This window comes from Lepisosteus platostomus, chromosome 6, assembly GCF_059453375.1.
Source record: "Lepisosteus platostomus isolate fLepPlt1 chromosome 6, fLepPlt1.hap1, whole genome shotgun sequence".
In the NCBI taxonomy this organism is placed as follows: Eukaryota; Metazoa; Chordata; class Actinopteri; order Semionotiformes; family Lepisosteidae; genus Lepisosteus; species Lepisosteus platostomus.
In genome coordinates, this window is record NC_142616.1 from 49,651,515 (window position 1) to 49,675,826 (window position 24,312).

The 24,312-nt window shown below is 35.5% G+C and overlaps 1 protein-coding gene across 2 annotated transcripts in view; it reads right to left on the minus strand.

The window, feature by feature from the left end:
• The window catches only part of fhit (fragile histidine triad diadenosine triphosphatase), a 522,156-nt gene that overhangs the window by 385,080 nt on the left and 112,764 nt on the right, over positions 1 to 24,312 (minus strand). The gene's annotated exons all lie outside the window — the stretch shown is intronic.

The window sequence follows — 24,312 nt, forward strand, 5'->3', positions numbered from 1 at the left end:
CCCAACCTAAAACAATTACATTTAAGAAGGACAAACAGCTGATATAGACTACATTTTATATGTTATTGATCAATGTGCAAAGACAGATTTTCATTTTCACACCAGTAACTCAAATTTGTAATGCACTCACAGAGCAGCTCACCTAATGTGCATTTAATATACTGCTATTCAGCTGTATTCTAAGATATTAACAGGAAAAAGGGGAGCATCTACTTCAGTAAAACCAATGTTTTATAGTTTATTATTATTGAGTTTTATTTTTTTTTAGGTGGATTCTGCACATTGGTGGTGGTGGAGGGGAGTCCCCATTACCTGTAAAGCGCTTTGAGTGGAGTGTCCAGAAAACCCTATATAAGCAAGTATTATTATTATTATTGACTATTTAGTATTAATTATATGTTAATGTCATATTTTAAATTCTTAAAAATCTGAATGCAACATGCTCATAAACATCATACTGTAAATGAGGCACAAATAACAAGTAATATGTCTTAAGACTAAACTGACAAAACATGTTGCAATGTTTATTTTAAACTGATTCCATGCCATTGTTATATGCCATGTCTGGTGTTCCTCAGGGCTCAATACTGGGCCCCTTGCTCTTCAGCATTTACATGTTTCCACTTGGTCAGATTTTAAGTTCACATGGCCTCAGCCATCATTTTTACGCTGATGATATTCAAATATACATCCATACCAAACCTGACACTGATGTGGCTGTCTCTATTCTATCTTATTGCATCTCTGACATAAAAACTTGGATGACTCAAAATTTCCTTCATCTAAACTGTGATAAGACTGAAGTCATGCTTATTGGCACCCCACATCAACTTCGTAAAGGCAATCCTCTAACCCTATCTGTAGATGGTTCTGTACTTGAGCTTCAGTCTAAATTGAAAAACCTTGGGGTGATATTCGATTCTGGGTTAACATTCGACCCACATGTGCAGCATATTGTCAAAACATCTTTTTTCACCTCAGAAATATTGCTAGAATACAACCTATGCTATCACTAACTGTGGCTGAAAAGCTGATCAACACATTTGTATTCTCTCAAATTGACTACTTTAATGCTCTGCGTGCTGGGGTATCTAAATCTACTTTGAACAAACTGCAGTACTGTATGTCCACAATTCAGCAGCCAGGATCCTGACCAGGTCTAGTGCAAGTGATCACATTACTCCTATCCTAGAGTCCTTGCACTGGCTTCCTGTCAAATTCCGTGTGGACTTTAAAATCATCATGCTCACCTATAAGGCTCTGCATGGCTTGGCACCTCAGTACCTATCTGAACTATTATCGCCCTACTCCCCACCTTCTAAAACCTTCTTCTTTAAAAGAGCCTTAACTTAACTGGTCCCATTCTACACCCCTCTGCTTTTCCTAGTACCACCATCCACGGTCTCCTCTGTATATTGTAATTGTGTTTTATCTTATGTATTCTTTTTATTTATTGTTGATCTCATTCTGTAAAGTGCTTTGAGAAGCCACTTTTAAAGGCGGTATATAAAATAAAGTTTTTTCTTATTATTATAAAGGTTTGTGAATAAGCTGTTAAAAATCGAAACATGTATCGTCTGTAACTAATTTTAGTAACCTTGTCTATTCAGGCAAAAATAACTGAAGCCCTGCATTATCTTTAGTTCTGATTAGCTTTTTTGCAGACTTGATGATATTCACACTACACCAAAGCTCACGATACTGAGACAAGACTACATGGTGACTCTTAGTGAGCAGCCAGCAAAGACGCCTGGCTATTTGGACTCCATCCCAACAGGCACTGAAAAAAGGCACCAGCTGTCTGAGACATTAACATTCAAATGAAACTGAACAATTCCACAATTAAGAATTATAATGCTGCAATTAGTTTATTGCGAACTGTTCTGACCCTATTAATGTTCATTACTCCTTTTTATCCAGACACATTTTAATGTTTGAATGTCATTTACTCCTCTCTCTGAGACATAATGCATTCCACTTAATGTGTGTTCACACTGCATGTACTGTATTATACAGCAAATAAACCAATGAAAACCCCTATAAAAATAATATTACACATCACATTTTCTCTTTGTGATTTACATGAAACAGCCTTGTATAGGCCTGGATTCAGATTATGTGCAACATTTTGAATGAAAATGAAAGAAATGGAATACAGGAAGATATGATATCAAATAATGTAGATGTGTCCTTTAACTTTATATGTAATCTAGTCCTAGAATTTATAAGTATCTTACATAAATACTCTAACCACAGGCATAAACTGCAGTAAACTTTCATATTGCTGGGACTTAAAAAAAGATATCTTATAGTGTAAAAAATGTCAAGAACTAGCATTTACATGTACTGTGCATCTAATTAAATAAAAATGTTCTTGTCAACATTTTATAATGACTGACATTTACAATACAATACAGAATTTTCATTTTTAAATTCTAATTCAGACATATGCGAAATTCAATAATTTGTCACAGCAGTGTGTGTTCAAAAGCTAAGATATTGCCTGTACATAAAAAGTTAATGGAGCAATATTTCTTGCCTCCAGCTGCTATTTAAAAAACAACTATCCAGTTTAATAACAGTTGATAGAAATGTTACTCTGAAATATTGCCATTCAAAATATTTGCACTTTATGTGGCATATCAGTTCAAATAAAAATATACCCCCCAAAACATTCACATTTTATTGCTTCACTCAATATTACCTGATTGGATGCCCCAGATCCTGAGCCATATCAAAACTATTTATTTAAGGCTACAGTATAATTAAACTTTAGATTAGATTTATCTTATATGTTAAAACAGGTATTGAATTGACAAAAACAGAATTTCTTTTTAAACATGAAAATGAATCAATATTTATTTAAAAACAGAAACAAGTAATGGGCAGCACAGAGATGCTGTTGCTAGTATTGCTTCTTTTGAGAACTAGGGTCCTGGGTTCAATTCCTGGGGTGCTAACTGCATAGTTTATATGTTCTCCCTATGTTGGTGTGGGTTTCCTCTGGGCGCACTTGTTTCCTCCCATATGTCCCACAGACATAACAGTAGGTTAGCTGGCTTCTGGGAAAATTGGTTCTAGTGTGATTGTGTGTATTTATGTATGTATGTGTGTGTGTCCTGTGATGGGCTGGTAAGCCATCCAGGGAGAACTTCACCTTGCACCTGCTGCTTGCCAAGATAGGCTCAAGATCCCCTGTGACCCTATATTGGCTAAAATGGTTAGAAAATGCATGAAAATAATTACTTTTAGTGGGACAGAAATATATGGAATGTATAAACTAATCTTAAGACATCTGCTACTGTATATACCACCTTTATTTTCTCCTAGGGAAAAACAATGATACATGCTTTGGAAAGACTGAAACAATGGCTGAATAAATTTTATGGAGCATCCTGGACCTCAGAGCACAGTCAAGAGACATTCTGGTGAGACATCCCAGACCAGAAAATAGTATACCATGGTGAAAGCAATAAAGCACTGAGAAATCAGGGTGCAAAACTGATCATCTACAGAGATACTTGGCAAAGCATGACAAAACAAAAAGCAAAGGAAATAAAATGCAAACTGTAAAACCTGAAAAAATAAAGCCACACAGACTCTCAGTAGTAAACTCCTGCTGGCATTGCATTTTCTGCATTTTGCTGTAGCAGTAAATAATAGAACACACCAGACTGTAGATGGGTATATTGCAGTAATTGATAAGAGAATTTTCTCAAATCTTTGTACAGGCATGAAAGAACCCAGCGAGGCAGCGAGAGACATATGACAATGCTTGTGATCTCATTCTCTTAAAACACCCTGAGGATACAATACAAGGAACTGGCTCGGTGAGAGATCAGAGGCAAGGTCACATTTTGAGCTACTGTTGATCTCAGTTACTTGGTAGCTCAGGTTTGAGTTAGCATTCATACACAGTATAAAGCAACCACCCTACAGAGGAGAGGCAAACTTCGTTCTTCAGTAGGACTACAGACAGAAAAGCACAAGTGAGTTAGGGGAGGTTAGGAACAAACAGCCGCAGGTAAGTACTACAAATTATGAGAACTCCTTAAAGGTACAGAACCCCTCTTTTACTGTACATTATATTGATTATCTATTTTGATGAAGAGATAATTACTTACTGATGAAGAGATAGTTATTTCATTTATTAGGAATAAACTTGCAAATTGTGAAAGCAGGGTAAAATTTACATAGCTTCCAGTTACAGCAATCATAAACCTAAAATAATATTGCAAGTTTTGTTTTGTATTTTCTTCTAAGTGATAACAACTCTTGGCAGAACTTCTTTTGAAACCATCTTGTTTAAACTGACCCTAGGATCAGTCCTATCACCATGTGCCATAGCTTTGCACTTTATATACTAAATAGGTATCGATTACAACAGTAGCACTGGCCTTACTGCAACTAGGATCTAAAGGATATACAGTATTAGGATTGTATACAGAAAATCAAATGGAAATGCTTCCATCCTGCAAAGTTGTTTTGCTTTCTATTGTTCTCTTAAACCTATCAAAAGAGTAAATGACTACAGAAGGCAGCAGTATATCTATTGTTTTCAATATATCTCTGTGTTTTACAGATTGTAACCTTTTGTTTAATTTTTTTCTGTTGCTTTAATATAAAATATGGTACTGCAGCTCTGTAATCTGCTGGTTTAATCTTCCAGTACCTGCACATACCACATGAATCTTCCAAAATAAAACAGGACTATGGCAAGCTGAGAATACTATAGCTTCCAAAGGTATCGACACTCTTATTAAACTGAAAAAATCTTATTTAGCAAAGAAAATATGAGCTTGTTTACAATTGATAAATATATAGCAATACAGAATATACCAATAGCATAAATGTAAAAATGATTAAACATAATTCTAAAAATACAATGCTCAAATTTATTATTATCTCCTAAAAGTTGTAAAAACATTCACTAAATTTAATTTTCTCAACTCAGAGAAAGGGCTGTAGATCTAAGGCAAAAAAATATTGACCTCAACAACTACATAAAAATGTTTTGACTTGTGTCCATTACCAAGGTGCTCGAGCTAATGGGAGGCCACCTCACTAGTAAGAGGACATATGTTTTTATGAACAAGTGAAGGTTTATTCCATACTTAAAAGAGACTTAAAGAAACACAACATTTCGGCTGTGGAACCTTCTTTCACTCTAAGATGTCTCTAAGAAATGTCCATGAGAAAGTTTCTGGATCTGGAATCTTTAGAAACTCTGAAATTATCAGGATACAATATCTCCAAGACTGAGATTTAAAGCTGACCTCATATATTTTGTGCAGCATGACTACATGGCAATATAGAAAGAAAAGACAAGAATCTGCCAAACAACTGACTCCTGATCATATAATTGTCTGGATGCAGGACAAAATTAAGTTTTAGACACTTCTTATTAGCAAAGAAAGGTGAAGTTCATTTTGAAAAATATTCTCACTTATTTGAACGAGACAAATGTTCTGTTCTGCCTTGGGGTTGTCTTAGTGTCCTTGACAGAACTGAAACACGGGTTGGTCCCACAGTTCACCATGATGTTTTAATCATTAATCAGTGCCTTATGCCCAGAAACTCCAGCTTGGTCACAAATTGATAACAGGAAACAATAATTTCAACTACATGTATATGGCCAAATGATTAAGAGATCAGTATCTGTTGCATAATTTGATGAAAGCAAATTAAAGAACAAACCACAGAAAGAGGGCTGGGGAGGTTCTACTGAGGTGGGAGGTGGGTGGTGGGTGTCAAATACCCTCAGGAAGACAAATATAGACCTATACAGAAATGTACATCTATAACCATTTCTGACAGATGTATTAATTACCCGAAGAAGGCTCCACAGCCGAAACGTTTCCTCCTTTCTTCTCTTTTCAGCATGGAATAAACCTTTAGTTGTTCCTTTGCAGCCTACGCATGCTGACGCAGCTACTGTACCTACTTGAACTATTTCTGACAGATGTCTTATTCATATATGGATCATTAAATACTAATTGTACACCTGTATTTTCATGCTATGTCAGCTTTTAGCTACAGGTCATCAAAGGAATTGTCGGAGACATTTATACAGTATGTGGTAGTACTGTACATTCCTCAGTTGTGGCTGTTATAAGGGATTCTTTGCTCATCATTGCTCTCAGATGGTCACTAGTTATGATTTTAAATGCAAATCAATTATGCTTAGGTATTATTTATTATCTTTTATTTATTTAAAGGAATAAGCACTCGTTATAACAATAAGTGCTTTGAGTAGAGTGTCCAGCAATTATTATTATTATTATTATTATTATTGGCTTCAGAATTCCATCCATAATTAGTTCATTTAATTAACCAGGTACATGAACATTTCTAGGCAAATATAAAATCTCAGCTGTAGTATAATTATATTGAAGCATATTAATCATGCAACATTATGTATAAAATCCAGAATCAATGCTTTAGATATTTTTATGTTTTATATATTTTCCCCAAAAACCTATTGAAACGTTTTATACAAATCTCTTCAAAAGTCCAATCATCATTAAAAAATCTAACCTATTTCAATAAAAATAAGACCCACTCTGTTTCCTTCACTAATGACACAAAAGGATCATCTTGACAGTTTTGCTTTAATGCACATGTACAATATAACTAGCACTCTTTCTAATAAATGGAGAAGTGAAAAAACAGTTTAAGAAAACCAATCATAACCCAGTGGGATCTGCCATAGTGACCCGATATCGCTGGTGATATTCACTGCAAAGATCAGTATACACATACCTGTATACAGTAATACTGGAAAATCCATGGTGAACACACTGACTCTTCCCTAGCATTCAGAGGGGAGGATTCTTTAAATAAAACAATTCACAATACAAGACACAGCCATGCCAAGGGTTCTATTCCAGACTAGGGTGTTATGTGAGTGGAGTTTGTACAGTATGTTCTCTCCGTGTTGGCATGGGTTTCCTCCCCCAGTCCAAAGACAAAGTGGTAGCTTATTTGGGTTCTGGGAAAACTGGTCTTGATGTGAGAGTGTGTCTGCCTGCCCTGCGATGGACTTGTGTCCTGTCCAGGATTCACTGGATAGGCTCTGGCTCCACCATGACCCTGTGTTGAATAAAGCTGTTAGTAATGGAAGGATATGCACTGGGCACAGGACAAAGCAGCTCCCACATATTTTTGTGAATCCAAATCTGTTCAAGGTTCCTCCAGAGGCTGTTGTTACAAATGGCTCTAATTATCGCCTTCTAACTGGCGGTGTGATATTCTCTTATGGACACTCAAAATGGCTTCTTAAAAATCATACTCAGCTGGAACATCGTTTGGAGGCTGACTAACTGTATGCTTCAAAATATGTACTTTTTCTGTAAATTACTTTGCTTCATAATTCTTTGCTTCATAATGCTCATTCTGAAGCCTAGCTCTCATGCACATCTTCACATGTGAATTAACTTTCAGATACATCCAACATGTTTACAGAGCAAGTTTATTAAATGCAACTGGAAGCATGTTCAATCACGCTAAGGGCCAGGGTAATGAACTGCTTCTTGTCTCAAAAGGTTACATCTTTCAACTAACTTTACTTCAACTCCTGCTTTCTTCTCATTAACTGCTCCCATGCAAGAATGAAAATTCCACATGCAGTATGATTTTGAGGGTAGTCCAAATCAATTTAAGGATCAATGATACAACATTTTTTTTTCAATTTTCGATCTTGGATAAAAGGAGGGATTTAAAAGAGTCTGACAGAGCGAAGATCAAAGGTTGCCATGTACAGTAATTGGTAACTCAAGTGATATCAGTTGTGCTTAAATATACAGTGGTGTGAAAAAGTGTTTGCCCCCTTCCTGATTTCTTTTTTTTTTGCATGTTTGTCACACTGAAATGTTTCAGATCATCAAACAAATTGAAATATTAGACAAAGATAACACAAGTAAACACAAAATGCAGTTTTTAAATGAAGGTTTTTATTATTAAGGGAAAAAAAAATCCAAACCTACATGGCCCTGTGTGAAAACAAAGTAAGAAATACCAAAATACCAAAAAACAGAGCAAAAACTGAAATAAAAACATTATCATACTTGTGAATCATGATTTATATTTTAGAACATCAGGACATACAGTATGAGAATTTATATTTGTCTTGTAAGCTATCGATTATGCCCTTCAAAAATGTACATAACACCTTCTAACCAGGATTCACAGAAAATGTTATTTTTCAAGACTAAAATTGTTTAAAAATTGTTTTATAGTATTGTTTAAAAGTTACATAAAACAGAAGAAGTATGCTTAAACTAATAACCTAAAGACATATACTAAATTTAATCACCTCTGGTTGAGATGGAACTAAGCGGTTGTCAGAGACCTAAACCCAAGAGCAGGTAAAGGCCAACAGGTAGGCAACAGGTTCAGCAAATAGGCAACAGTTCACAATTGGAGCCAGGGAACAAGCATAGTTCAAAGATGAAAGGCAGAGTGAAGGCACATATGGAATATCCAAAAGCCCAGGTCCAACAAAGCAATTCAGATTCATAGCCGATTAGAACACAAGGGAAACCCAGAGCCAGGGCAGGATCAAGTGTCCAAAGCAAAACACAGACAAGCCAGGAATAAAGCAGTGGCTCAGAGTGACACTCTATAACTCAGAGCATTGTTAGATCAGAGCTTAAATACTGTAGCCAACTTCACATGAGATGGAAAACCCACATGAACATGGGGAGAACATTCAAATTCCATGCAGACAGCACCCTAGTGTATATACAGAATTAAAAAGGAAAGTATACAAAAATAAGGGCTGTGGTAAACACAGAAACAGCAGCAAGAGAATGAAAAATTCACGGTTTGGGCTGACATGTGGTAGATGAAACATAAAATCAATAAGCGCAAAGTGATTTACACAGGTAGTAGGAACACACACTGTACACATGGGAGATTCTTAGCTGCAGAAAGTAACACAAAGTTACACCCAAAAGTGATCTGGGGGTTTATGCAGATTCCTTGTACATAACAGTGTGGGGAAGCAATAAAACAGCAAACAAACAAAATCACAAAATGCTTGGGTATATACTGTAGGAAATCGAGTATAACTTAAAACCAGGGAAGTTAGGGTGAAGTATTAGAATGCATTAGTAAAACCTTCATTAGTACTGTATATTGTTTTCACTGTTGATCATAAAAAAATCAATAGTATAAGATTAAGATTATTAAAGGCTTGTTCATATAGTGTCATGGACATCTGGAACTGTGGTATCAAAGAGAGGCATTCTTTTGGTAGCTCGTGGGCAAACAGTGTTTATAGTGCAGCACTGAAGGCATCAGTCAGTTGCTCAAAGAAGAGAATAGGCTTCTGTCTTATGTTTGTGGTAGTTTTGTTTTCCCTGTATTGTAAATAAATTACTCTACGGAAGTAAAATATTACCTTTGTTTATCTTGAAATAAAATTTACCTTTTGTTTTGTTTTGTATTTTGATTGCTGTTGAGTAGTTTGAAAAAGGAGATGAGAAGGTTTCTCACACCTTTTGTGAGACCTCACACTTCTCTTCACCTCTCTCGACTTCACACTACTTGTCTGTCGATACTGCTTCTCTCCTGCTCCTGCCCCCTCTCCACTCCAAGCTTTTGTTTTCCCATGCTTTTTCAACTGTCATTTTTTTCTCTCTCACACCTGAAGAAAGCTCTACAGCCAAAACGTTCTGTTTCTTTTCTTTTCTTTTCAGCAGTTTCAGTCAGTTTGTCAGCTAGTTTATAGTTGGATTGCTGCTGTTCCTCCAGGATACTGAATCCTATTGAATGTGTCATATAAATTATTTCTTAAATATTGATATTTTATCATATTTTTTGGATGCGAGAAAAAGTTGTGCTACTACAGCTGAGGTGGTTAATATCATCCATAGTTGCTAGCTGGGCAGGCAACAACCTAGTTGTTGTTGTCCTTAAAGACACAAATGGCAATGGGACTTCCCATCTATAACAAGTTCAGGAGCAGGTTAAGGTTTATTCCATGCAGAAAAGAAAAGTGACACCTGAAGAAGTCTCCACGCCAAAATATTTTGACTATTTTCTTTTCAACATGAAATAAACCTTAACCTGTTCCTTTGCAGCCAAAACATGCTGACACAGCTACCTACTTGAACTTCCATAAGAAGTTCAGAGACCTTGAGAACTAAATAAAGGACACAAATCCATGTTTTTCTCAAGTATCCTACCAGCATTGTGAACAACTATAAATGTCAACCTGTCAACACAACACATGGATGAGGACATGATGTGTAGAACAAGGCTTCAGCACTTTGGCCAATGGAGATCTTTACATGACAAATGTCATCTGTACAGATTACATCCATGTCATAAGACACAACATTTGAAATTATGATGTTATGATTTTCTTGGAATCACAGAAACATGGCTAACTGAAAATGACAGAGATTAATTAAATACCAGTGGATACACACTGTTCCAAAGAGACTGGGAAGATAGAAAAGGGGGAAATATAACACTACATACAGTATATATCAAAAATAATATTCTGGCTCAAGGGCAACAGCAGAAGGAATCAAGAGTCTCTGAATATTTATAGGTCACACCAAAAAAAACAACATTTCTAGGACATAATATTAGGAGTATGCCATGGACTGCAAAAAACCTTGGAATATTTAGTAGAAACATGTTTATTGTACACATGGTTTTGTATGTATACATCTTGTCTTTTTAAACAATCAAGACAGAGTGAGGCAAACAGAGCTGAGAAAACCATTAGTGGTTCTCATCGTAATATGGTTTATTTTCAAGAATACTTTGAAACTCTACAGGTTGAGCCCAAATCAAACGTTTACAATAACCAGAAAGAAGACAATTAAGAAATGTGTCAGAGCTTAAGAGAAATTCTGTAATATTTCTAATACTGTGAATAGGATAAATAGATACTGTTTACTATAACTACAGTATGATAGACTTGCGTCCTGTCCAAGGGTGCCTTGCACCCGTTAACTCCATGACCATAAACTGGAAGAAGTGGTTAGAAAATGGATGGCTGGAAGACAGATTTGAAATCAGAAGAGACTTTTTGCATACTTGACTTTAGTTGTTTTCTGTTTGGTGTGAAAAGGAAATCATAAACTTAGTTTTTGTGTGTGTGCAGACCTTTGGAACTGCCCTGCCTCAGGCAAACAAATATATATATTGTTGCATATATAATTTAAATTAAAGGATATCATGTTAAAATGTATAATTAGTACATAGTAGTACACTAGTAAGGCCTTGTGTAGAAAATGTGGTTTCAGTCACTACATTATAGAAAACAATATTGGTTCTTGGAATCAGTCAAGAAAAGAACAACATTCTATGGCTTGAGGAAAAGTATTGCACTGACAGGCAAAAAGAACTGAATCATTTTAGTCTTGAACAGAAGACTAAGAGGGGACCTGTCACAAGTGTTCAAAATCCTCAAAGGCACTGACAAAGTTATCCCTGTATTTAAAATCCTCAAAGACATTGACGAAGTTATCCCAAAGGACTTCTTTGAAATAAACAGTGAAACATGCAGCAGAGGAAATAAGTGGAATCTTTGTGGAAGTACGTTTAAAACCTAGAACAGGAGACAGCTCCTAAAGGTTGAGAGTATGGAACAAGCTAATTAGCCACATTGTGGAAGCTGAAACACATCTTTCAAGATATGGCTGGATGAGACCCTTGGAAAAATTAACTTTAATGTCAAATGGGAATGGGGTAGATGGGACAAATCACCTCTCATTTGTAACTGTTATTATGTTCATAAAATTAAATTCCACTCTAAATTAGTAAATATATTCTTTCAAATTGCATGTCAATTCAGCTGGTGTACACCTGCTCACGGCTCTACTTGACGTAATGTGTAGTGGGACTGCTGGTAAGGAATGGTTCTTGTGTGACAGGGCTGCACTTCAGTGGTGAATGAAATGGTCCCATCTTATTTTTACAATGCTTTGAGATCCGTAAGGATGAAAAACACTATGGAAATTCAAGGAATTATAAAAAGATCCAGTGAGTCAATGTTTCAAGTTAGTGCACATCAGAAATGGTTTTGAATGTCTTTAAAAGATTTTCAGTACTTTGTGGGAGGAAGTTTGAAATTTTGTAAGGATTAGTTCAAATCTACAGTATTTGTAATTGTAAAACATAACTACAAATTTTACTTCATGAGAAATTCTTTCAGATTTTAAAATACAACAATATAGAAATTTGACAAAAATATGCAGTTTACTAACATACTCTAAAATCACTACTTAAAAACACAATAGCATGTTAAGTGTTGTTTTGAAGGTTTCTTTATTACTCCATCAATACTTCTTTCCTTAAATTTCAGAGATATTTCCCTCAGGATGATGAAGAAACAGAGCAAACCAATGTCAAACAGATACATACTGCATATTCCATCCTCACATGGGGTAAACTATCCAATATCTCTATGTTATGTTTTTTTACAGTTACAGTAAATCATATTAACAGAATCGATGTAATAGGTTTTAAATTGCATATTTTAGCATATTTAAAAATCACATACTGTACAAATCTCTACAGTACTAATAAAATACAGTAGGTATTTTGCTAAAGTATTTTTTTAAACATACATACAATACAACTCATTGTTAAAATTTTACTGATTATATTTAGTCTCCAGTTTTCACACACACACATAAACCCCCTAAACAACACCAAGCAAAAAAAATAATTAACAAAAGCCTTTTAACATGCCACTTAATTGTTCTTAATCATTCTATTTTCAATATCTAAATGTTAGATGGCAAGGATTTGTTTAAAAGAAGACCACAATAATGAACTCCAAACCATTTTAAGAAGATACAGCCTATAATTTCCATTTCTGCAAGGTTAATGTGGAGATCTCTTTGAAGCACGCACAGACAATAATGTGTTTCTAATGGATGACCTACAGTCAATTCATTCAATCTGAAGACAGAAGAAATATGACCATACATATCATAACTTCTTTAAGAGACATTTGTAAAGAGCAGTTACCGAAACGGCTGACAACAACATCATGAAAAGCTATTCATCTATGAGATGACATGGTATTTAATTGAATATTTTTCCATTTAATTTTTAATGCTGCAAGAAGATCTAATGGCATATTTTTGTGTTTCTTACATTTAATACCAGTAGAAGTCTTGTGTGATATCACTAAACTGTTTTAACTTGATGGACAGCAGTGAGCTTGCAACGAGGACACAGAGAGATGTGCATCTCCTCCAGTCAGTATTACCTCTCCTTAAGGCACTGTAGAGAACACATTTTGTCAAAGGATGATGGATATGTTACAGAACACGTTCTGTGATAGCTGTGGCTAAACACTAAAGTCATATGCAACTAAAAAAAACCAAGTGGGTATTTACACAGTAAATGGAAGTCGGCAATTCCAGTTTTTTCAAAAGGCATTTGGAAGTTGAGCTGTTTTTGGCACTGGGAATTATTAATAGACTCCCAGCCTCACTTTCACTCATTAAACCGTTAAACACTCAGCAACATTCATTTTTATTTCTACTTTATAAAACCAGTTAAATCAACTTTTTAATCTATTCATCTTTGATTTAAATAAGTTGCCAAATTCCTAACTTGACCTCATAATATACAGTAGATTTTTTTTACTTGGATCTTTTCCTCCATAGACCCTTCCAATTTGGAAATACCAGTTGTTTAGACTAAAAGTTATGGCAATGATTCTTTTTCCACACAGGTCGAGTGGGGACCTGCAGATTCTATGGCACTGGTCAAAATAGTAGAGGTGTTAATCTTTTCATCCTGGCTAAATTCCACACTTGGCTTGTATAATTTAACCTATCTAAAGTTTCCCCTTAATTTAATTGGTGAAGCAAATTCTCACTTTTTCATCTGATCTGTACAGTAGGGCTCCTTTTTGTCAACCAAATTTGTATTGCAATTCAGTGGTGCATGAAGTGGGTCCTCTCCTATATATAAACCTATAAATTCCTTTGGAATGAAAAGTATTGTATTATGCAATTAATTATTATTACGATCTTCTCTGACAAGATCTACACTACTCTGACTCAAGATCTGGCACAAGATCTTACAGGAGGTAAAATAGCATTCCTCTGATTATCATCATGTTGACAAGCTCTGATTTCCCCAGTGCATCATACCAAAGTCAGCAATGAATAGAGGAGTGACACAATGCTCACTGAAATCATTTGTAAATGCCTGGCAGGTCCCAGGAGTTACTGCTTGTCCATTGATGAGACAAATGCCCACCTTGCATCTCTCAGCCAGGTTTGCACAGCTACTTCAGGAATCCAACATCTAATGACATGGACCCAGGTCCAGCCTAGACATGTATGGAACAGAAGACTCAACCTACCCTCTCAACGAGTGTTTACACTGGTCGAGACACTGGGAAGCTACTTACAGGTGCCTGCTTGTACACTAGTTATATAATAACAATTACTTGCCATCATGCAATGCAGGTTCATGTCAGCAAACTACATTCCTTTACAATATATTTTTAAAAGCTTAAGAAATATCTCTCACCATTCTTGGTATATGAAGAGTAAATGGACGTGATGAAGCAGACCTAATACAATTTTAGGAGCAGCTTGTAAATCTAAACTGAATGAATTCTCAATGCAAGAGTGAGAGTAACTCTCATGCTATGGGTTTAAAATATGTTTGCATGAAGGCAGATTATGGTAACTTTTAATTAAAAGTGTTTTACAAATGGTAACCCAGGTATATTATTTATATCAAAGCCTAAATTCTTTAGAGAAATCTTATTTAGATTCAATTTTCTGATCAGTCGTTGCAAAACAGTAAACCTGTCAGGAATAGTTTAGTTTTATCACCCTCCATCTACTCTGAGGCCCTAAACACTATCAAATAAAATGAAAAGCCTTGACTCGATCCAAAGACGTCTCATACAGTATTTTAAAACTATCATAAATATGTGATGATGAGGTGAAAAAACTCATTCTGTCAAGGTAAAAATACCCAGAGAGTAAAACATTGTCATGACCTGTAAGGTCAAGAAATAATCCAAATGACAGGCTGTAATTATAAACATACTGAAGCTAACAGTGAAGACTCATTGGAAAATGAAAAAATAAACATATTGTAAAAGTAACTGATCAATCAAGGCAGATTTTTTTGTAAATCTGAACTGTAATCATGCTATTATACAATAGTAAAGGTATAAAGCTAAAACATTAAATGGCATTTAATTAATGAATTTAAATTAATGAATACGTTTAAAACTAATGTCAGCCTTTCGATTCCAAGACAGGAGCTGCCAAAAGGGGACCATTAATAATGACATTAATAAGCTTGCATTACTTTTGGTGATTATTATTTTCAAGAAGTATTCTGCACACACTTCATTTACAACTTTTACCTCTTACACATTACTGACACTATTCGTTTGAAAAACATGGTGCTAAATGTAACATATTTACATACAGAAGTTATTTGCTTTTTGTATTTTTTAATGTAAATTAAAATTATGTTTTTCATTATCTAAAAGTATTTACATAAATTCAATACCCTTAGGTGTTTGCACATTTCTGAGCACAAAGAAATAAGAAATAGATCCTTTTTGAGAATACACACAAATCACATTCATGACCTGCAGTGTCAGCAACCTATCCATTGCAAGGTATTAACAGAAGAAATTAGATTAGGTGGACAAGTATCTGAGGAGAAAGGGCAACAAAATTAGCTCAAAGAAGATTAAGCCTTAGGCCAAACAGCCATATCAACATTTCTGGTGGTGTCTAAGGATCTTCTACCAGACCATTGATTATTTTGTCACTGTAACCTTTAAGCCTATGATTGAGAGTTTCTGGATATTGTAAATTTACATTTGCAGAGAAATCCAGGAATTCCTGACCTTCATGTAATAGTTTTGTAAATTCCAATACAGTGTTTACATGTAATAAGTATTAAATCCATCACAATGAACACCATAATGTGAAATATACTGCAAGTTCTATAGAACTAAAAATTATATACACACAAATTGTGTATACATAAACACTATTTAGAACTATCTATATAACTATATTTGTTAACTTTATGAACAAATAAATAATACCTAATTGGTATTAATACTAAATGAGTTGTAATTATTTACTATCTTACTATCCCATCAACGTCACATGCAATTACAATAGCATCTCACAATCTAAAGGTCCCCTCCTACAGATAATAGAAAGATGGTAAACCACAGTGTGGGCTTAGTAGTGAGTAGAGACAATCAAGTATTAGAAAATCTGCCTATTATAATGCAATGCAAGCCCTTCGAGTCTTAGATGACATCCATTTCAATCCATCTATTGAAATCACACATCATTTTGTATGTCACATACAGTGCACACTACATCATCTGATTCAGAATTACAACAGGGCAATACACTACAATAATACACAATGTAACAACAAAATCACTAGATCTAAAGAGTATTGAAGGTTGAAGAGCTATTTGTCTCCTGAAAAAGCTGAGATACATTCTTGTGGCCTCCCGTCTCTTTTACTATACATACTGTATAACCTCCTTCTAAGGAGACAGTCCCAGAAACACACAATTAAATGGAATGTAGACCAACTAATAAACACACTTCCTATTATGTCAACATGAAAATAAGGCTATGCTTCACAGGATCTAATTTCCTTAAGAGGCCACAAGAACATTGAATTGACTGTGTGTTTTTGACCCATGCCTACATAAAATAACAAACATTTGCAAATATTAGAATGATGTTCATTAGAAAATGAACATAATTTCTCCTTTTATAAGGGAACATCCACAGCTAATTCATTTCAGTTATAATAAACAAATGTTCTTTGATTTGCACATTCTAATATCATGCCATATGGTTTTTAATGATCAAATATTTTCTCAACGAGTGGAAAATATTGTTTTTTCTCTTTGTCTTGTCCTTTTTGTTAGAAAAGCACAGCAGGACCTTCATGTTCAGAATACAATGGGCAGAACCTGACACAAAGAAAAGCAGACAAGACATTTCAAAACTGGAAATTATTTTTATCTTTGATTTTCTGTTTAACATACACAACATTTTTGGCTTATTTTTTAAATTGTTTAGTTTCTGCAATGGCGGTGCAGTGGTTAGCATTGCAGCCTCACAGCACTCAGGCTCTGGGTTCAATTCTGAACCTGGGGTGCTTTCTGTGTGGAGTTTATATGTTCTCCCTGTATTCACGTGGGTTTCCTCCTACAGTTCAAAGACATACTTGTAGGTTATTTGGCTTCTGGGAAAATTGGCTCTGTTGTGAATGCGTCTGTCTGTGTGTGCCCTGAAATGGACTGGCATCCCATCCGGGCTGTATCCTGCCTTGTGCTTTTGCGCCTTGCAATGGATTAATGGATGATTTCTACAAACTTGACTCTAGATCTGTTAGGGTAAAACAAAACAGTACAATACTGAAAAATATGTATACAGCAACACCACAACAACCTCTTTTGGGATAAAGTACCATATTTGTACCAGTTCCTCTCCATTTGTTTTGTGTTTTTCTTAGGGACAACCTGAAGGGAGCCTGTATGACTATTGGCCTAAATTAAAGGTCTAATTAAGCTAATCATGTAATTAAATTAGGGGTGTAATTAAGTGAGATCTCAGCTGGCCTGAAAACTGGAAGACGTTGGGGTCCCAGGATCAGTTATAGGAAACCCAGGCTTTGAGGTGCTCAGATTTCCAATTCATCTGGGCTCTTCATTATTTAACCAAGCCAATTATCAAACCACATTGAAGCAGTGGTGATTTAAAAACTCCTTAGAAAAACTGCATGTTTGTTCACACAGGTCTACCTATCTGGCCTGCGTCTCTTGGCAATATGGGAATTAGTTTTGTTAGACTGAGAGAACTACCTATTAGCACTTAAAAAAAATAAAAACTGCTAACAGCAATTGCCAAATGCAAACGTACAATTCCAGATATTTAATGCACCTACAGTTAATTATTAAAAAATCATACTATCAGGTTGACCGAGACACCTGGAATATGTGAAATGGAATTCGCACCATCACAGACTACAAAGCGCAACCCAGCAATACTTCACAAACCGCCTTTCTCCCTGATGAATTAAACTCATTCTATGCTCGGTTTGAAGTCCATAACACAGAACCAGCTAAGAAAATCCCAGTATACCAGGGGGAATACCCACTGTCTGTCTCCAGAGCTGACATATATAAAGTTTTTAGGAAGACAAATTCACGAAAAGCCACTGGCCCCAACGCTATCCCTGGCTGTGTTCTAAAGGCTTGCGCAGACCAGCTAGCAGAAGTCTTCACAGATATGTTCAATCTTTCCCTTATTCAATACATAGTCCCCTCCTGCTTCAAGAAAACCACCATTGTTCCGATCCCCAAGAAAACCAATCAGATGTCTGTATGATCACCGCCCCGTTGCACTCACATCAGTCATCATAAAATGCTTCGAGCGGCTTATCAAAGCACACATCATCTCTTCACTGCCTGACACCTTGGATCCACTGCAATCTGAATACAGACAGAACAGATCAACTGAGGACACCCGCGCCACTGCTCTACACACTACCCTCTCACACCTATATAAGAAAGGATAGTATCTGAGAATGCTGTTTGTTGATTAAAGCTCAGCATTCAACACCATCGCACCCTCACGGTTTATCACCAAGCTCCGGGATTTAGGACTAAGCTCCCCTCTCCACAGCTGGATCCTGGACTTTCTAACGGGCCGACCACAGGTGGTGTGAGTAGGCACAAACACCTTCTTCACCCTGACTCTGAACATCGGTGTCCCCCAAGGCTGTGTACTCAGCCCTCTTCTCTACTCCTTATTCATCACAATTGTGTCGACCCATTAAGTTTGCGGACGACACAACCATCATCGGTCTGATTACGAATGGCAAGGAGACTGCGTACAGGGAGGAGCATGGTGCCAGGACAACAACTTCTCTCTGAACACCAGCAAGACTAAGGAGTGGACTATAGAAAACATCAGAGAGCAGACCATGCTTCCATTTACATCAGCAGGTCTGCAGTAGAGAGGGTCAGCAGCTATAAGTTCCTAGGTGTTAACATCACAGAGGACTTAACCTGGTCTCACCACACCAACAACATGGTCAAAACAGCACGTCAACGCCTATTCTTTCTCTGTAGGCTAAAGAAGTCTGGCATACCGTCACGTATCCAAGCCAACTTCTACAGGTGCACTGTTGACAGTATCCTGACTGGCTGCTTCACTGCCTGGTATGGGAGCTGCTCCGCCCAGGATCACAAAGTACTGCGGAGGATCGTGAAATCAGCACAGCTCATCACCGGCTGCGAGCAACAGGACACTGAGAATATCGACTCTGTTAAATGCCTCAAGAAAGCCAGGTCTGTACTCAAGGACCCCAGTTACCCAAACCATGATCTTTTTTCCCTACTACCGTCTGGAAAACGATACCGAAGCCTGCAGACAAAGACCAGCAGATTTTAAAACAGCTTTTTCCCTAGGGCAATAAGACTGCAGAACAGCCAGCCACAGCAGCCACCGGCAATTACCCAAACGACCACTGATAGTCAGTCCACTGCGTTTTTTTTCTTTCCCCCTGCGTTTTGTTTCTGCCTGCCTTTTTTTAAATTATTACGTAATCTTGTAAATTGTTACTATATAATCCATTGTATTCTTCTTGCAACCTTCTATCAAATTCTGTCCTATCCTCTCCTTGGTGAGCTTGCGGAAAATGCACTTCACTGACAACAACCACCGCTGTATGCTGTATTGTTGTGCATTGATAAATAAACTTTGATTGATTGACTGATTGATTGATTAAACAATCTGTTTTGTTTATAATATAAAATATATAAAAATATAAAATAAACTTTAAGACTCTTTTGTCTTGATTTATTCCAACATTGATTTTAGAATAATTTAAGTGTTCCCCTATGTGCCCTGTTAGAGGTATAAAAGTACTCTTAAATTTAAATTTAAAACATCCAAAGTAGGAGGTTCACTCTGACAGAAAATTATTTTAGCCTGATTTTTCTAAAGATGCTATGAAAATTACCTGAAATGACAGAATCATTAATAAGAGAAGCCAGAACAAAAAAAAAGTCATTTTCTTAATACAGGTAACTGAAGAAAGTACCTTACCAGAGAGTTTGATTCCTTGATCACTCTGGTGTGATTAAGATAAGTTATTCCTCATTTGTTTTTGTTTTTAATTTCCAGAATCTACTTTATAAATACAGCTTTTAAAATATTTTACATTCTTCTTGATTTGGAACTCTAAAAAACAGAAAAGGAAACAGACTGTTTTTTTTTTCAGTAATTTCAATTGTAAAAATCTCTGTAAGGGTGTCTACATCTCAATCAGGATCTAAATCTGGAATTAATAGATTTATAAAAATCTGTGCTGAATCCAGAATGGCCAGATCTAACTTGCAAGTGGACCAGGACTGAACCAGTAATGTAAACTGTCTTTTGGATTTTACCCATAGTATTATTTCTGTGATTTCTAAGGACATTTTTAGGGTTCTTTCAATTAATTATATTCCTGGTCAGCATTTCAAATAAAGTTTTAATAAAATGAAAAAAAAATGCTTTTCTATTATTCACTTCATTGTTTTTTTCCAATTACAACACTTCTCTCCAGGTACAAGGTTATAGCTACTATACCAATTGCTCAGGTAAGCATACCTTAGCATTACAATTTGAGGGTTGTAATTATTAATTCTGATTATTGATCATCCCCTTCAGTATTTTCTATTTTTAACCCCTCTATTTGTAACAATATAATTGTGATCCTTCTGGTAATAAACATTAACTCATAAAAGAAATCCTCCGCAAAAACTTCACAATATAATTTAAATCTTGTTTTCAAACAATTTATTCTTGTATGGCTGTTTAAAAGCTTTGATGGACTGTTAATTAGTACTGTAGCTGAATTTTCATGTTTGACATCTGAACTGTTGACTATATACAGTAAGTTTCAGAGTTAGAGAAATTGTTCATCCATTTTTCTTTTCAGATTGACAGTTATTCATTCATGCACCTCAACATTGTCATGAACTAAAAGTATGAGCAGCACAGCTGGGGACTAGCCGGCAGATGACCAATGAATGTTTAAGGGGGGGCAAAAACTCTCCAGAATGAATACTGTAATATGTGTAACTACTGAATAGTACTAAGCTAGCAATCTAGTTTTAATAAACACCTGCGAAATCACCACAATTTCTAATGCAAATTTCAGCATAATAATTTACATAGTACATAGTGATTTTTATGGTTTTGATATGCAATAAAGCCTACAATTATTATTATGAATTTGATTTGTTTGGGGAAAAGCTTATAACTTAGCAGGATATGTTGTCATATTCAGTTTTAAGTCATGGATAATGGATTATCCTCATTAAAAACTCAATATTCAGGAGACCAAGGTTCGTCTCAATCTTTCAGTACTGCTGGCATTAATAAATATTCAGAAACACTAACATGAATATTATAGCCCAAGCACTGAAAATGGTTGCACACTGGACACACTGCCTTTCAAAACAATAAAAAGAGGTTGTTATGTGGGGAAAACATTGCACAAAGACAACAACAGAATTCTCTGTGATCAACAGAATGGTAAATTGTGAGAAAAAATGCCATAGGGATCAACAGCACAAATACTCAATCAAAATGGTGTTAATACTATCAGATTTCTGACCAGACCCACAACATAAAACTTATTTGCTATTTCTTTGCTTGTGTTGTTTACATAACTCAACAAGGTTTACATTTTAATTCAGCTACTAAACCTATGATATATGATCAGCACACTATAGGGTTGTTTAAGGTTTTATGGTGTGGAATGCACAAATTTAGAGACATTTTCCTTATTAATTAATATTTATTAATATATAACTTATTAATATTTGTTACTGAAGTGAGGACTTCCTTGGTATGATTGCCAGAAAGAAATCCAGAAGCATGTTATTTGTACACGCAATATACAATATACACTCTTTAAAACTGACAGTTCAGGATTCACTCAACTGCTTGTTGAGACTCTTTGAATGTGGTAAAAATGCTTAATGGACAATGAGGATTAAATGTGTAAAATCAATTTTGACAGACTATGAAAGTCTTATTGAATGTTTGACAGAAGTTTAAAAGAAATCAACTGGAGATGATGGAGCAATGGGTACTGTACTGCTGTAATACTGTAATACTGTACTGTATTACTTGTTTAAGTAGTAGGCCCAATGGAGTAAACTAATGCAGCAGTATAAAGTCCAAAATTACCATTAACTGATTTTGAAAAGAATGTGAATGTCCTTACTAATATCTCTTTAAAAAAAGTACCAGTGGTACCTTCAAACAATTCTTTGACGAGGTAGTGCACTCCTCACAATCAATTTAGGAAATTGGTCCTCTAACTTTGTCAAAAAGCTGGTCCACCACAAACAGTAGAGGAGAATGAATCCCATTCTTCCTTAATGGATGAGCATTTCAGTATTTCAGGAGTTATAATTTAATACAATTAACAGCTGCCTGATATCTTTAAGAAAAACACATTTCCAGCAGGTGAAAAAAGTGGACTTCATTGTGATTGCCACTGTAAATGCTAAACAGTGCTCAGTGCTATGAAACACTCTCCAGCACAACTGTTTTTAATTGCAGATCAAATGGCTTAGATGTTGGGTGACATCTGCTTTGACTGAAAGATCACCATGAAATTAAAGCATGGCATTAGGAAACTGTTGATAAATAAAGTTACATACTGTAACAAAGTTATATAAAGTTATTTCATGCTGTTTTTGGTCATGATTGGTGTTTTGAGTAAATTAACAACTGAATGTCTATTCTTCACAGCTAACTGTAAACAATATGTTATCTGCACACTTTGTGGTAGGATGAGTAGGTGTTGTCTCAGGAGACATCACGTTGTGTACTACACTGTCTGGTCATGGTGAGATGTCTGATAGAGTACTCTTGCTTTACATCTTCATTCTCACACCTTTGAATCTCACAGATGTTATTCCTCTATCATGTTTGGTCAAGAGCCATAATCTCCTAGGAACTGATACAAATGTTCCAAGTCTGCTTTTAGCATATCTTAGAAATGACTTTTCTGACGACCTCTGATGATATTGCCTTAGCTAGGCTGGAAAAAGCAAACTTATTTTGCAACCTGAAAACTGAAACCCAAATGACATGACCAACCCAAGAGCTGATATTAGCTTCAGTTTTTGTGGTGCCTATCTGAGAGAGAACACTAATGTTGGTGGATCTGTCCTTTCAGTTTAAATTTAACTTTTTCAGAAACAACATCATTTTTCAGATACAACTCCAGCCTAAAGTTTGCATTTTGCATTTGGAGTGTGCTAGTGAAGGACTTTGGTCTGAATGTTAAGTTTAAGTCAGACCTAATCATAGGTCTCAGTAAAAATATTGACCAATCTATTCATTTTAAATCACTATCAATCCATTAATTAAATTAAATTGATTTGATTAATTTAACACCTTTCCAGTTAGAAGAAGAAATAAGCTTTTTTAATTTTAGCTGTAGCTGGTAGTATTTAGTGGAGGAGAGACCACTCTGGAATATATTAGAACCACTAAAATAGATGTGATCCACATAATTCTGCAGTTATTGTATAAGTTACATAAGTAAATAAATAACATTATTGATCATTTTAATGCATTTTATATTTTTTCTGATCAGTTTTGTTTAGTGTTATGTGATAAATAGTTTAGTGTTACTGTGAGCATCTTTTTACTACTAGTCTATTATTTATATTATTTTATGTCATCCTCTTCTTTTGATGACAATGTGATATTTTTATTCTGTTAGTGGCCTATATCAAGGAAAGGTGAGAAGACCCATGTATATTACACATCTATGCTTCTTTAGGACTGTTACAAATGTAGTATCTATATTTATTAAATGTAGATTATACCTGTATTGTTCCATTTTAAACTTTCCCTACTCCCTTGCCCTCTTGTGCCCAAATTTTATGCCAAATTAGCTTCTATGTTCACAATATTGAGCATGGTAAATCTAAAGGCAAGTGTGATGTTACTGCTGTGAGTCTGGGTATAATCTGTAGTCTTTTACTAAAATACTTAAATTTGCTACCATAAAAAACAAATATCTCTGACGGTTCCTTGCTGGTTCTCACAATTCGTCCCAATGAACCACAGGCATATAAATAGGGAAAGTGTACTACTGAGGAAAAATTTGAGGTGAATTTTTCAGTGAAATAATGCTGATCAGGATCTCTGTACAATCTGGGAACTTTGCCATTTGCACACATACAGAAGTATACAATCATCCTCCTGCTGGCTTATTTTCTCT